Source organism: Triturus cristatus, chromosome 8, assembly GCF_964204655.1.
Source record: "Triturus cristatus chromosome 8, aTriCri1.1, whole genome shotgun sequence".
Lineage (NCBI taxonomy): Eukaryota > Metazoa > Chordata > Amphibia > Caudata > Salamandridae > Triturus > Triturus cristatus.
In genome coordinates this window covers 439,724,730-439,741,598 of record NC_140591.1, presented here as the reverse complement: position 1 = coordinate 439,741,598, position 16,869 = coordinate 439,724,730, and the positions used below count along the sequence as shown (strand labels likewise).

Genomic DNA, 16,869 nt, shown 5'->3' with positions numbered 1-16,869 from the left:
AGACAATGCACAGTCATGCAGCAGGTTGTAGCAGCCATTGTTGACCTGGCCCACACTTGAGGTGTGATCTACTTCACTGCACAGTGGAGTTAAAAGGCTGTTGGACAATGCTAAATCTGTTAGAAGGAGTTATTAAAATGTTAAATTTGAACATGTTGAGCTGGGTCCGCATGACTGGTCCAGAGAGCGATGATGTAGTTTGCATAATTCCAAATAGTGGGCCTTATTCATGAAAGCATTTATGAGTATGGGAAGAATTACTACAGGCATGCACTGACATCCCTTGGAGAATCGCCCCTGATATGTCCAACTCCATAAAAGTGCAAAGAGGGCACAGTCCTTGTTTTGTACTAATTATATGTGAATATTTCTGGAATATTCATAATAACTAGGCCTGGGCGGTGAACTTTGCTCCGTTCGTGGAGTTTGCAGAGTTTTCTGCACTCCGTGGAGCTCACGGAGTGCAAAAAACTCTGCTTCGCGATGTGCAGCAGAGTTTTTTCCCCGCTCGCACCGTTCGCGTCCCGAATGGTAAGTTCGCGAGCGCGAGCTGCCGCTCGGGTAGAATTTCAACCAGAGCGGCAGAAATATCAGCACAAACTGCAGTTCGCACTGCACTCCGCCACTCAGGGAGTTTTTTTGTGGAGTTCCGCATAGCAAAACTCTGCGAACTACGCCCAGGCCTATGAACAATTAAACTGAAAATAGTCACAAAACACAAAAATAGTACCACAGGACTACTAGTTTACTAATTCCAATTTAATTTGTGAATAGGCCCCACTATCTTTACATTAGGCCATCTTTGGAAAATGACAAACTTTAATGGCAACTTCATGTATTACCCTGTTCTTTTTTAATGTGAGGGTTCATTCAGACAGGAAAACACCAACTGCTAGCCTCATGTGCCTTGTCCTTCCCAACCAAAATGCGCTGTTCATATAAATGGACAGGTCTCATTAGTGGAACACTGGACTATTCTGTAATTGATCAACCACTCTTAGGCTAGTTCCTATGTCATAACTGTATAGTAGGAGGAAGCTTTCAGGGGAAGGGATGTATTTTAGTGCTTCTCTTGCTGTGCTACGTCTGTTATGTAGTAGCTTACCTATATAGTTTGATGTCACTGATGCTGTAAAATACACAATGGTGACGTTCTACAGTCTGTATTGACATGTGGAGTTATATATATGTTGTTATATAGGTAAGAAACTAAGAACCAAACATATCTAAGGTGAAAAAATAGCTAAAGCAAAAAGAGTATCCGTAAAGATGTTGTTTATATTGCGAGAACTCTACATTTTTGCATTTATAAAATATTATCTTTACACCTAAGTTGTATGCCACAGCGGCCATGGTCACAATACAAGGTAAACAGATACTGCACCCAACAGGAAAGAATAGAAAGAATACCTCTCTCGTCATCTAGCATCATGGAGACAGCAACAAAGGTCACGTCAGACATCATTCTACAACTTCAAAACGAGCGATCGTTTTATTCTGTCAGAATATGGTGCCGTTTTTTATCTAACCACTACCTGATCGCAATTGACTTTATGATCACCCCCATTAATCAGGTAATTTTCACTCCTTCACCTAATTGTTTATGCAAAGAGAATGCTAAACACAACACATTTACTTCAACCAACCGAAAACGTAATGATCAAGACCTATATTGACTGATAGTCACTGTTGGTGATTAACTGAGGTTCAACATTAAGCTTTATCGTAAAATGAAAAGAATTACTGCTAGCCTACTGGGGAAAGTGCGTACAATTTCTAATCTTATAGAATAATATCAATCAGTTTGAGGGTGGTCTCCTAATAATCAGGCGGCTTTACCCCGTCTTCTAATCATTCAAACTGAAAGAAAGTTAAAACAGTAAATTTTTTGATCGAATGGCTCCTAATAGCGTATACAGCGAGGACGCTAAACACAACTCATTCTCTGCAGGCACTAAGTACAGAGCAGCTGAGAGTCCAACTGCAGACTGATCATGGTTATTTATGCAGGAAAGGGAATAGTGCCAGAACTGGTTAGAATTCTAAGCTTATAGTCAATAAAGTGTTTCAGTAAAGTGTTTGCTACATTATCCCAGGCTGTTGAATGATGATTACCCTGGCAATACTTTAATTATTTGACTGCCAAGTCCATATATTGTATAAGCCTACAAATCAGGCCAGGTGTGGGCCAATCCCTTGAGAAGATGCTGTCTTGGCTTTATCATTCCTGCAAGCCCCAATCCCTATAAATTAGGTCCTTAGAGCATCTTTTTAAGACAGCAGGAACGAGCATAGGAAAATAACACGAGCTGAAGACTCAACTCACCAACTACACACTCTACAACAGTTACGTTACGTTGTCTTTGGTTTCCGGTTCATGCTCCAATAATACTGTGGGCAAGGAGAGCAGTAGGGCGGTGCTGTAGATGTCCTTGTGACAGCTCCTCAGTGCTCTTTCCAAATCAGATAACAATTGCAGCAGTCCAAGCGAGCATCTTAAATGCACTGTACTCTATGTTGTTATTCCATTGCTCCTTCAGCACCATCTCGTTAAGTATTTTGTCTAAATTGGGGGTGCCATTTTTCGGTTGTTCACATAATTCATTCCAGATCCATTATTTTTTATAAATCGTGGGCTGCTGTTTTAAAATTGTAAACAATATTTTACAAACTGAACATCTGCAAGTGTTGCAAGGTTAAGTGGGCCAAATTCCAATCGGAGTTGGTTAGTAGGAGTAATGTTTGGTAGACCAAACAAACTGTATATAGCTCTTGAGAAGATTTTTCGAGTTCTCTGCGTAACTTTGCTCCATATGAAGCTGAGCCATAGGTTACTGATGGATCACTTTCAACCTGAGTAACTCACAAATGGCGGTACACTTCAGACTATTAAGGTTCCAATAAAGTTTTCTTAAATGATGTTGGAAATAGCTTGCACGGTCTCAAATAGCCTGTAGCTGAGTCTTTAAGCGCATACTTGCCACACACCAAAATAGTAGAATGAGTCTGTTAATGTTATCTTTCTCATTTGAACAACCACATGTCTGTACATTGTTTTCCCTAAGTGCATAACCTTTGTTTTTGTCAACTCCAGTTTTAGTTTGTTTCTTCGTTATCGCTATATGTAGACTTGTTAAAGCCCTTTGCACACCAACTGGAGTGTGGTCAAGATGTACAGAACCATCTATATATTGAAGAGCAGCTTTGCGTAGGGTATAGAGTTTCAGCAGAAAAGTTGTAATCTTCCTGATACTTGGTATATCAACAAGATCACAACAGCACACATAATAACGAAAAATACACCCAACTATATACATTCCCTGGAGTGGCACTTGAGTGCATAGCTATGCAAATGAGACCGGAACTTAGAGGTCACTGAGCAAACAGCAATAAATTCCAAGTAACATCTAAAAAGAACACGAAGCACACACCCAACACATATTTGTGTCACAACCACAACAATGACATCCCCCAACAGAAGACGTCAGAACAACACACATACAGCACACCTCATCAAGCACACAATATCATTTAATTGTTAATTATATCATATTGATTATAACTCTAATAGACAACACACACTGTAAACCAGCCCCACAGCTGACTGATTTAAGCGGCTACGGGGGTCACTTGCGAGAGGCCATATTCCCAGGTACTTCATACAAAGAGCTCCTTCACATCCTGATCCTCAAGACAGCACATACCAGATCTGGTGAAACTTTCTGGCTATGCACACAAAACATCACTATCGATGTTCACTACCAACTCGTACACAAAATATATATATTGCGCTCTCAGAAGTGATGATTCTACTCAGACGGAAAGGACACCGTTCTGGCTTGAAGGTACCGGGACCATACAGATCTGCCACACTAACGGCAATACAGTGAATAATGTCAAGAGAAGATAATAAAGCATTATTTTTCGTTTTAATGTTCATGTTTTATGAAGTTCGGTGAATTTTGAACTGCTATTTCATATTTCTTTTTTTTAAAATTTTTTAGAATTGTTAGCGAATACAATTTAAGTTGCTCAGCACTTTAAAAACAGTGATTTCTTGATGTAGCTGATGTACATGATCATGCATAGAGGCGCAGTTGTGGGTAGAACTAGAGAAGGCTCCTTCCGAGTGAACCCATCTGAATTCAGTTCAGGTTGTGATGATCTAAGGGCCCGGCTAATCTGGCAGATTCAGGTAGACAAACAGAGGGGTTTTTTTTCTTCTTAATTTGGGGGGACAAGATTGAGGGAAAGGGTTGTGGATTTGCAGCCATATACGCAGACTTGGGTTTGGAGCTGTTTAGCTTAAGCCTACTTAATCCTATTCAGTCCTCTAGGTCCTTCCAGGTATTCTATACATTAAGAAATGTTATGTCGCCAATGAGGCTATAGTGATATATATCATCATTTGTGAGGCATGAGGCACAGGGTCAGGACTGATTTGCATATAGCTGGGTCTGAACTGAGGTGGCGAAGGGAGTTAAAGAATGATGATGGATTCAACCCAGATCTGCGACTGGGGGTGAGTGTCTGAAAAGTTTCAGCGCTTCGTCCATCATCTCCTTGTGTTTGGATGATATGCCATGCCCTTTGAGGGGTAACACGTGTGGTACCGCATTCAGGTTGCTCTCGGATTATCGCAGAATAAGTTTTATGTAGTCCACATAGAAAAACAAGAGTAATTAAAAACAAGCATCTACAATGCAATAGGTCTCACGTTTATGTGAGTTTGAGCTATTCGCATTGTAAATGACAATGCCTTTTATTTATGTTTGCTTTTTAAAATATAAATAAAAGGCATTGTCATTTACAATACAAATAGCTTAAACTCTCACAAATGCGAGACCTATTGCATTTAAAATGCTTGACCCTCCTGCCCTCCAGCAGTAAGAGAACTCATTACAGAAAATAGTGCTAACAGACTAAAGAAAACTACTGTGTAACAACCGAAGTAAAAGGGCCTGTCTCATGGGAGGTTACAAATGAAGACAAGGCGGTACTATGGAGGGACTAACAAGCCTAATAACGAATCAGAAGACAGCATTTACGAAGGACAATGACACAAGCCAATGACAAATATGGGCGGAGAGTGGACGGGGCTTCAAGTACACACTCCAACACACTATAGCTCGCAGAGTAGAGCATGCACTGCCCAGGCTCGACCTAATAATCCCTGCTGCCAAAAATGGCTGGAATTCAAGGCAGAGCAGCTCATCACATGATGGATTCACCAGTCCAATGTACATACTTTTTTGAGAATCAGCAGGACACTTGACATTTTAATGGGAACTTAGGTGTGACTTGATCGGCCATTCTGGCAGGATGGGAAGGAGGAGCTGGACCCAGCCTCACACCTGAATAGGCTGTGTCCGGTCCCCAAACAAATGGCTGCATACCTCCCCTGTATTGAGTCTGGAGCCAGGGTGGGAAGGTCGGATCTCTGTGCACTTCAAAGGCCTGTCTTTGAAGTCTTCCTCACTGCAAAGGCACAACTGGGTATAAGTACTCAACCTCTGACAACACCATTTCAGTACACTTCTGGACCAGTGAGGTCTGCCAAAAAGAAGGATTGCAGTGCTGCTGAAGGACTGCCACTCAGCTGGACTCCTGCCTTTTTGTGCTGCCCTGCTGTCTGCTGTTACCCTGCCTGGGTGAGAACGACTGGACTGGCATCACTTGAACCCAAGGTGACTCGAAGGGCTAGCCGGCTGATCTGAAGTCTCTGGGGCATAAAAGACTTCCAACCACCCTGCTTCTGCACCTGGTCTCTGCCATCTGTGAGTCTGCAGAGTCAAGTGGTACCTCCCCAGTCCTGGACCTTTTGAAGTGGGCCTAGGCATTTCCTGCAGCAGTAACCATGCATCACAATGCCAGTTGTGCCCCCAGGCATTAAATGCACACCGTAGTGCGGACGCTCGCAGTGGACGTGCCGCTGGTGTGCCAAAGGCAAGCCCGTCTGCACCTGTCCGCGCCCGCACGTCGCCAGGAACCAGGCATTTTGCCCTACTTTTACCACACAAGTTGGTACACTCTTGTGAAGCCCTGTGCGACAAAGCTTCCTGTGGTAAACAGAACTGGGCACCTGATGCCTGCCCTTCACACTGTTATCGGAGCACCTTCAAGGTCAGCCCCTACCTGCAGTCCTTAGCCTCCACCTCTAACGCAAAGGATTATAAAATCTGTAGTCTAAACTGTCGCTCCTTGACTAAGCACTATGCAGCGGTGCTCGACCTCCTACATGAAGGGTTTCCTGATGTCCTATTTCTCACGGAGACATGGCTCTCCAATGACTCCATTGCCATACCAGCCCTGGCCCTTCCCGTTGGTTATGCCATGAACAACTTTAACAGAGCTGGGGGAAGAGAGGGGGGATTGTGAAATCGGACTGTTTAAAATTGCACTAACAGACAATTTTACTGTTTCAGGGCTGCTCATTTACCACCTGCCTGGCCCATGAAAAATCTTCAGAGAAGCCCTAGCAAACGATGTCACTACACTAGCTCTTTATACAGCCAACTTTAACGTTATAGGTGATCTGAACCTCCACCTGGTGTCACCGGAGGCTGCTGACATTCGCAATTTCCTTGGTGACATGGCAGCCTGCCAACTGGTTCAACTAGTCCCAGGGCCGACCCATCTAGCTAGGCACCTCCTGGGCCCTATCTTCTTGAACCTTCAGTCCTTAGAGGTGCAGGCCACTCTCCTAATCTCCCTCATCACTAGCCAGCCCCAAATCGCAACTGCACCGCAACCCCTCACTCAAACGTCCTTGGCACAAACTAGACCCTGTTGCCTTTAATGCTGCCCTTAGATCCCAGCCCCCAGAACAGCCCACAAACATTGAAGTAGCTAAAAAATCTTTCCTGGGGTGGGTCACGCAAGCACTGGATAATTGCATACCGGCCAAACTAACCCACCCCAAATGTGCGCAGGCTAATGCCTGGTTTAATGAGCCTCTCACCACATCTAGGAAAAGAACTGTAAGGTCCTAGAACGGGCATGGAGACGGTCCAATGACCTGGTGGCTAAGGCACAGTAGAGAATTGCGATCAAAGCATACCTTAAACTAGTCCGCAAGACTAGGGCCGCACACGATGCCAACATGATCACCACTAGCAGCAACCCCACCAAAACAATTTTTACACTCCTGAAGGATATGGTAAAATCCCCCCTCCCCCCCCCCCACCCCACGGCCCCTGACAGTCCCATATCCTCCGATATACAATGTAAAGTACTGGCCTTTTTTTTTTTGTTTTATTAATAAGTAGAGCGTATCTACAGCAGCTTCTACCCTGGGGATACCCCCCCTGCCTTGGAAGAAGACTGCCCTTGGGTCTTGAGACCCACTCCCTTCCCTCATTTCCTCCTATCTCCCCCAAAGCCCTGAAAACTCTGCTTGCCAAAGTAAAATCAGGGTTTCCAGACGACCCTCTGAAATTGGACTTCTTCTTAAAATTCCAAGACTGTCATCTACCCGAGTGGCTGGAGCTGATCAATCTGTCCTTATCTTCGGCGTCAATCCCTAAGTCGTGGAAATATGCCAAAGTTGTTCCTCTGCTGAAAAAGCCAAATTTGGAGGTGTCCAAGCCTGAAAACTTTAGTCCGATTTCTCTGCTCCCGTTTCTATCAAAATCATGGAATCTTATGTCAACTCCATTTTAACCCAATAACTGGAAATCAACTCAATACTGGATCCATCTCAAAACGGCTTCCGGCTGCGACATAGCACCGACGCTCTGCTACAAATTAGATGAACTTCCCATTTCATCCCTAACTACACTTACTCCTGTATGCCCGATATATCATTTTATTTATTTATTTTTATTTTGAAGGTTTTATATAGCGCTGGCTAGACCCAGAGGTATCAGAACGCTTTACAAGATAAGGATAGTATAAGGCACATAGGGTATAAAAGCATATGAAAGGTAGTGCAACGAAAATTTACAAAGTACAGACAACATGAGCATTATACAAAACCAGATAAATAAACAGGGGCAGGAGCTATACATTTAAGTAATTCGGTAAATGGTGAAACAGGAGAACAGGGTATATAATTACTGAACATATATAGTGTGATAGATAAGAAATCAGGAGTAGGACAGAGGTTAGGAACCCCAATAATAATTGAGGAGGTGGGTTTTGAGGTATTTTTTGAAACTAGAATAGGAGGGATTACAGCGCAGGTTTTTTGGGAGGGCATTCCAGATAATAGGGACATTGACAGAGAAGGAGCGAGATCGTGTAGCTTTCTTTTTATGCAGAGGTGGGATTAGGAGTAGGGTGTTGGTGCTTCTCAGAGGTCGAGTGGAGCCCGCAGTGTGGAGTTTCTCTGAGAGGTAATGCGAGTGTTTTGGTGGAGGAATTTATGAGTAATGCAGGCGGTTTTGTAGGCAGATCTGCCTTCGATAGGGAGCCATTTAAGAGATTTGAGAGCCGGGGATATATGATCGAAGCGTTTGCAGTCCGTGATGAGCCTGGCAGCAAGGTTGAGCACAGCTTTGTTTGGAGCTAGGTGTACTTTGGGGATTCCATTAAGGATGGCATTACCATAATCAATACGTGATAGAACAAGCGACTGAACTACGAGTTTGGAATCATCGGTGGGTATGAATGGTTTAATTTTCTTGAGGTGACGGAGAGTGAAGAGGGCTCCTTTGGCAGAGTTTTTGATGTGAACATTAAGGGTTAGGGTGTTGCCGATAGTGATGCCAAGAGATTTGACGGAGTTGGACAGGGTGAGTGAGCAATTCAGTGCATTGAGGTCAGAGATCCATGATTGAACGGGTAGGGGGTTATTTTTGGGGGAGAAGAGAATGATTTCGGTTTTGTTAGGGTTGAGTTTGAGATGATTGGAATGGAAGCAGGTTTGGATCTTGGTAAGGGTGTTGTTCAGGTGTAAGATGTCAGCATGAGTTTTAATCTTGTAATAGATTTGGGTGTCATCGGCGTAGAGGTGGTAATTTATGCCTGCTTGGTTAAGAATGAGGGTGAGGGGTTCCATAAAGAGGTTAAAGAGGGAGGGAGAGAGAATAGATCCTTGGGGGACTCCAAGGGAGACAGGAGTGGGGGTAGAGAGACAGTTTTTAATTTTGATTTGCTGAGTACGGTGTTGTAGATAGGAGATGAACCATTTGTAGGCGGTGCCATTAAGGCCGAAACGGGTCCTAAGCACATTAAGTAGGGCTGAATGGTGGACTGTATCGAATGCTGCGGAGAGATCAAGAAGGATAAGAAGGCATGTCTCGCCATTGTCAAGTGATTGATGGATGTCATCTATGACATTGAGCATTGCAGTTTCGGTGCTGCAGCCTTTTCTGAAGCCAGATTGAAAGGGGTCAAGAAGGTTGAAATTTTCTATGAGTTTGTCTAGTTGTAGTAGGACACATTTTTCAAGTACCTTTGAGAGAAGGGGGAGGTTAGTGATTGGGCGGAGATTATTTAGGTCATTGGGGTCAGCATTGGGGTTTTTGATTATGGGCGAGATTTGACCAAGCTGAAGGGAGGAGGATACAGCCCGTGGAGAGAGAGGTGTTGATGATTTTGGTCTAGAATGGGGTGATGATGTGCTTAAGGGCAGGGACAAGGTTGGAGGTTATTGGGTCTTTTGTGTGGGAGGACGGTTTTAGATTACCAATTATATTGAGGACTTCAAGCTCAGTGACGGGGAGAAAGTTGAGCAAGGAGGCATTGTTCTTAAGTTGAGATTTAGGGGAGTTGGTTACTGGAGATGTGGAAGGTGAGAGGCCTGTGGAGTGGTGGGGGGGTATGGAAATGGGCAGGTGAGGAGTCACGCTGGGGAGCGGTAGGATAGAGGGCAGAGGAGAGAGTGTGTCGTCTGGAAGGGGGGATGTGGAGTAGGCATTAGAGGTGAGGACAGGATTGGATTGGGAGTTGGAGGATAGTTGTGTGGGAAGGAAGGATTGGTCAATTTTGGCAATTTTTTCCGAGAAGTGGGCAATTTCTTCACATCTGTCTGATGAGGCTGTCATATTTGGAGGTGCGGGGGAAGTTTGGTTTCTGATGATTTTGAAGAGTTCCCTGGGTATGTTTTTGGCACGGTCCAGTTGAGAGAAGGATGCCTTTTCCTTGAGGATGTGTTTTTTGTAAGTGGATCTGGCATGTCTGAGAAGTGCAAGATGGGAGGGTGAGGGATGGTGTCTCCAGGTTCTTTCCAACAGTCTGAGTGCCCGTCTCTCATTATTTATCTCTGTATTAAACCAAGAGTTAGAGGAGGTGTTTCTTTGGTTTTTGAGTTTAGGCGGGGCTAGTTGGTCAAGAACATCTGTAACAGTATTGTTAAATAGTTCAGTGAGCTCATTCGCATTTTGGGAGGGGGGGATGAGAAGAAGTTGAGCTTGGAGTTTCGATTGTAGAACTCCTGGGGGGATGCCTTTTAGGTTTCTGGTCAATTTCTTAGGTCTGGTAGTTTTAGGGGCAGGGAGGTTTGCTGAGGTAGCAATGGTGAAGAGTATAAGGTGATGGTCGGACCAGTCAGTGGGGATGATATTGGTAACGGAAGTCAGATCATCTTTGGACAGAATGACGTCAAGTATGGATCCTTTAGTGTGAGTTGGAGATTGGCAGAGTTGTTTGAGTTCGTTGATTTCATGAAGTGTAGTGAGGAGGGAGATGGTGGGGTCATTGGTATCATTCCAATGGAGGTTAAGATCCCCAAGAAAGAGATTTTTTGAGTTGGATAATGCTGATTGCGCCAGTAGATCAGATAAGTCCTCAATGAAGGGCTGTGGTGGTCCCGGGGGGCGATAGATGTTGTGTAGACGAATTGGGCGGGAGTTTTGAGTTAACAGTTCTGCTTCCAGGTATTCGCGTGAGGAGTAGCCTGGGTTAGTGATAAGGGAAATCTGAAGTTCCTTTTTGAAGATAATGGCTAGCCCTCCCCCAACTCTGTTAGGTCTGTCTTTTCTAAGAATAGAGTATCCCGGGGGGGAGAGAAGGCCAAGTATGCTCACTGAGTGGTCATTTAGCCAAGTTTCAGTGAGGAATGCAATATCAATGGATTCACTCAGGATGGTTTCTGAGATTTCCGTGGCGTGTAGGACCGCGGAGCGACAGTTAACTAGCATGCATTTCAGTGGTGTGGGGTTGGGTATGGAGGGAGGGCAAGAGTGGATCAGCGAAAGTTGAGGTGGTGGTCTGGGGGAAGCGGGGGAGGAGGGGGTTCTATTTGTCCCTATGATAACAGGGATGGGGGCATAAGGGAGTGGAGGGTTGGTGGTTGGCAGATTAGTAAGGTAGGAGTTACATAGGTCGGCGAGGTCGGACGGGGAGAGATGGTTCGAGGTGCTGAGAGGTCTATGCTTACGGCATCGGAGAGGGAGTGATCTCCAAAGGTTGTGTTTGTTATTGGGGATGTTTGAGGGAGGGAGGATGGTGGTTTTATGGTGAGGGAGGGTTCTGGTGCTGTGGACAAAAGTCTTTTCTGAGTTGGGAAAATTCCGTAGTTAAATTAGATAGGTCACATTCAATGTTGTGTAGGATCTGGGCAATTGAGGAGAGGGGAGGTATCGGGAGTGCGTGGTCTGAGTTATTTGCAGAGGGTGGACTAATGTGAGAGGGGGCGATGTGGTAGATGGTGTGGGGTGAGCGGTGACGGGGCTGGGAGGAGTGAGGGGTTTGGAAGTTACAGTAGGTAGGACGAGTACAGTGTTGTGTAGGCTAGGGGAAGTCCGGGTACAGGGAAGTGATGAAGGGGCGTGGGAGGTGGGAGGAGAATGGGCTGGGGATAGGGAGTGGTCATGATTAGTTACGGATGGAGGCCTACTGTGTGAGGGGGGAGATAGGGTAGTAGGTATGGAGTGATGGCTGGCGGATCTGTTAAGTGAGAGTGGAGGGGTTAGGTTAAACAGGGGTCAGAAATCTGCAGGTGATGTGGTCAGAGAGGATAAAAGGGCATGAAGCGCCCTGAGATGAGAGTTATTGTGCCATGGGCCTCTGATACTCAGGTGTTTGTCCTTTTGTTTGGCGAGATTATCAGATACTCCTCCAAGGTTGCTTTCAAACTGGAAGTAAAAAGATTGCTTATGAACACGTTCTTACCTTAATAGGGTGATAGATCATCTGCTCTAATGCATTGGGCTTACACCTTTAAGCCCTGTGCTGGATGCTATTCTTCTTGGTTTGAATCATTTGCTCCTCTCCTATTTCGCTATGTACCAGTTTTTATCTTATTGTTTGTTGACCCTTTGTATTGGTAACTGTTCTTGTTCTGTGAGTCCTATTTGATATGTGTTCTGTTTGGTATTCCTATTTGACACATGTAATGCAACTGTTACCTTCCTACCCTTCCAATTGTAAAGCGCTCCGATATCCCTCGGGATCATGTTCGCGCTATATAAAACTTTATAAATAAATAAATATGGAGTTCATGTGTGTTCTCTTACAAAATCCCTATCTATCTGAACTTTCTTAATATGATGTTCGCTTTATAAGTATTTTGCTTTGCTTTGAGGCCCTTTGTTTTCTACTGCTGGTTGTATCATATGATGCAATTGTATAATGACATGCTCTTGCAAAAAACTAAATAAAGATGATGAAAAATGAAGGGGCAGCTCCATCCAAAACTATCAGCAACAGGAGTTAGGTCAATTTAAGTACAAACCACAGACACAGGTCTGTGTATAGGCTTCTAGATTGTAGTATTGAGGATAAAGAGTAATATAGAAAATAGATCGCAGAATGGATGAACAAGCTGAGACGAAGGAACTGAATGAAGACTAAAGAGAGAAGGAAGGACAGCATGTTAAGGGGTATGCATTGGAGAATGTTTTGAGGATGAGACTAAAAGGACTAGGTCTAGAATTTCAAAATATGTGATGGTACGATTAAAAATATGAGGCATTACGTCAACTGACATGCATAGAGGGAGCCAGTGAGAGTCATGGAGAGCTGGATCCATGCCGAACGTCAATAATATTAACACAGGGGAAAAAAAAAAAAAAAAAAAATAATGAGCACTATTTACAGACAAAATTTTAAAAGTACAGGAAGAGATTTTCCTCTATCCTTGAATGTACTTTTTTTTTTTATTCACCAACTTTCCACAGAGTATGCCTGGAAAGCTGCACGAGACACAGGTTTGAAGTGTTCGTCTGGAGAGATCCTGTGACTTTTTCCAGTGAGTCCTATTCCCATTGGTAAAGGGTTTCCTGTGTAAATGCACATTTCTTTGTTTTTCAGTTGGGACAACTCTCCTCCGGCACCCACTGTAAGTCTGGAGGGGGATGATCAATTCCCCTTTTTATCCTGGAAGGAGAAGTAAAAGTCTTAAACCATTGCCAGTCGGAGCAGAGTTTGGAATACCTACAAATGTACATATCTGTGGGCATTTAAAAACTCTGAAAACATACCACACCTTGAAAAGCCTACTTGTAACCCAGGAGTGGGATGTACAGCTTTGTGTTTCTCCACATTTGTGTGTGTGTATTCCTGGCATGCATAACAAAGGTAAATGTGGTCATAAACGTATTTATGTGACTACATTTCCCATTGTGAATTGTGCACATAGAATACAAAAATGGAACTCACTTACATAAACAGTGGTTTTGCAGAAAATCTGGCTTGACGAGGCCCTCTTGGGACTGACGGAGACCCTGGGGCTGAGGGACAAGGCCTGTTGGGAACCCAAATCAGTCTGCTAAGGTTTGGGCTAGGGAATGATCCAGAACACCAAATACATTTTACATTGGGAGTTTTGGCTAAGTTAGAAAATTTAAGTAACACTCCCTCAATGTATGAAGCCTCTGGACGGGGAATGTTCTGAAAAGCTGCAAACGAGGAATGTCACCCCCAACTCTCTTTAACTGCTGAAAACTTAGAGCTAGAGGCCCAAAGTGACTTAAAAACCTTTTTTGCACTACCCCAAAAGCTGAGCATGAATGAAAATGGCGCTCAAGCCCAAGTGATGGGATGGTTTGCTACTAATGCTTAGTGTTAGCGAGTAGTGTGTTATGTAGTTTCCATCAATTCACTTTCACTGCAGCCCCGCTCACCAACGAGCTGTAACTACACTCTGCCGACACCTATTACAGGCATCACCATTCAGGCGAGCCTGAAAATAAAAGCTAAAAAGAGACTTAGGTGCAAGAGCCCTCGCTCCAGTTCTGGCCCCAAGTGTCTGTGTGACGTTTCTCACTCCAGCGCATGTCCAGTTCCCACAAAATCTCAGGTTAGAAGCATGTACACCAGAGACACCAACTCAGGGGCTGTTGCGAGAGCAGTGATAGGTAGTCTAGCACTCAAGGTGACAGTGCTCATGAGTCCATAAATAGAGAGTAAAGCCTCACTGAAGAATTGTCCTGAAACCCTGCATAATCTCCCCATACAGATTCTTTATTTTGAGCCGGGAGACCGCCAAGAGCTGTAAGATCTCCCTCTGCACATCTCTCATGCAGCACTTGTACTGTGCACTGATTGGCTTGCCCTGCGGGGTCACCTCTCCCATGCCCCGGAAGTGCTCTGCTGCCAAGCGTGCACAGGCGTGCCTTCCTCTGGCACCGTCCCTGGAGTACACTTCCTTTCGCTGAGCTGTCATTCGGCTGCTGGAGGGTCTGGAGCGGGGCCTGGCTGGCTGTATATCAATGAGCAAGTCACTAGGCAGAGGCTGGGCCGCGGCGTTCTGTGTCAGGACTTTGACACTTTCCTCTCGGGGACACTGTGTGAAGCAGGACATCCACATCCGGTATGTGCCGAGTAAGGTGTGTCCTGTCCTTTTCCTGAAGACACCCTAATGGCTGACGTCAAGCTTTGGTGTGAGAGCACAACCCTCCTCCTTCCTGACTCTCGGCCTACACAGAAGCGCATCAATTACGCTACACAAGGCAGTACACTCAAAAAATTATTATAAACAATTGCCTCTTTGGTTTACTGGTCACGCATGTCATCCATTCCAATGTATCTGTAGACTCTATGCAAGTGCACAATTATTTTTTTGTTTTTCCTCTAATAATATTTCCACTCTCCACTGGGCGCCCTGAGTTCCGACGCCTTGTTGTCACCCCTGAACCTCACAGGCCTGGTATTAGCACTTAAGCCGGACGATATAAAAAGAATAAGAGCAATGCAATGTCTACATTTTGTAATTACTCAACATACAGAGGTAACCAGTGCCTAATTTGTAAAAACCTACTACGTGCTAGGGCCCTCCTCAGGAGACCACTGCAGCTTACACCACACATAGTAACTGCTATGCTGCCAATTATAGTAACAACCCACCTACTAACCACCACACTCCTACAAGTGTGACAATTCAGACTATTTCAGGCCCCAAAAGCTACAAGAAGTGCTTGGGTGGAGGGTAATAATCATTTTAATGTGTTTTGAATTAATAATTAACTGTTGTTGTGGCAGGCGGCTTCACCTTGTGGCAGACTGTCACAACCGCCGGTGTTGACAATCAAGTGCCGGTGCCAAGCACCGGACACCACAAGCTCAAATTAAGCACTGAAGTGAACACACCCTCCACTCGCTTTATTTGTGTGGCAGTGGCTAAAACAATTCAGGCAACTGTGATGTGTGCTCTTTTTATATCGGCATCCATTGTTGTTGGACTCATCTGTACAACCAGGGCACAAATCAAGGGTACTCGCGAGTAGACGGCATAAGAGGTTGGACCCCACAGAAATATGCTGAACTTGTCCTGGTGTAGTTTTCAGACACTGTTTCAATTTCAGCAGTGCCTGCACATTGTCTGCTTTCCTTCCAAGTAGCAAAGTGCAGGCGGGGAAGGGGTTTATTAGATTCCAGCTCATCCATAACAAAAAAAGTTAAGGGGCCGTCGGGCCTCCTTTTGTTGGGAGTATCCTGGCTGAGAATTATGGGGAGCCTCGCAGCTAGATGCAATGCAGGTGAGACAAAGGCTCACAGCTAGTTATCTATTCAGAGGTACTTATGAGAAGCATGCTTATAGACTTTGTTCAGTTCCTGTATATAAGAGATATGCATGCATTGTAACAATGTCAGTTGTGTTGGTCTGTCCCATTATTTACACATAACTATTTAAATGCCACTATTTTGTTATATTTGTTTTATAGCGCTTTAGCACTACTCATCTCAATTCAGTGTGCTTTACATCGCATGTACACAGCATACACTTACAATAAATCATGTACGTAAATCAATGTGCAGGATGTGTTACATAAGACAGGGAGGGTTACAAGGTGTAGAAGTCACATGTCCTTCACAGCTCACTGTGGTATAGTAGAAGGACTATAATTTATCAACTGCAAGCAATAAAATGATCTGAGGTAAAAGCAGTAACCCACTTACCAATCTGCATAAAATAAAAATCTGTAATCTACGTGTTACATAATGGGCTTTGCAGATGACATATTAACCCTCTATGCTACTTGGATTCAAAACAGGGACTAGACAAAACACAGATCTCTCCAGCAAACATGTTATCCTCCAGATTTATCTTACCATCATTATTATTACCCGAGATTAAGCTGGAACACAAAGATCACTACAACAGGTTTCTTAACCACATGATATATTTTAAAATACAGACTTTGCAACCAATTAAGCATAACAGATTTACTACCATATTTCTCCTTGTTGACAATTTCTTTGCGGCAGGGTTTTAAACAATAAATTTATAAATTGATGCCCAGATTTTGCATCGGGTTGCGTCAACTGTTTGGCACAACCCCAATGCAAAATCTAATTTGTTAAATATTGTAATACGCTCGAATGTACTCATAATAGACCTGCTAAACCTATGTTAGGTCTCAAGATTTGATGTCACTTCCTGGGAGGTCATGAGTTGTGAACCCACTTTCTGTGATGCCACGTGCAATGTCAAGCATTGTGACGTCACACACTGATATCACACGCCATGAAGTCACTTGCATA

At 44.2% G+C, this 16,869-nt stretch overlaps 1 protein-coding gene across 3 annotated transcripts in view; it reads right to left on the bottom strand.

Moving 5' to 3' along the window:
• LRCH1 (leucine rich repeats and calponin homology domain containing 1) overlaps positions 1-16,869 on the bottom strand; it is a 633,328-nt gene that overhangs the window by 229,116 nt on the left and 387,343 nt on the right. The gene's annotated exons all lie outside the window — the stretch shown is intronic.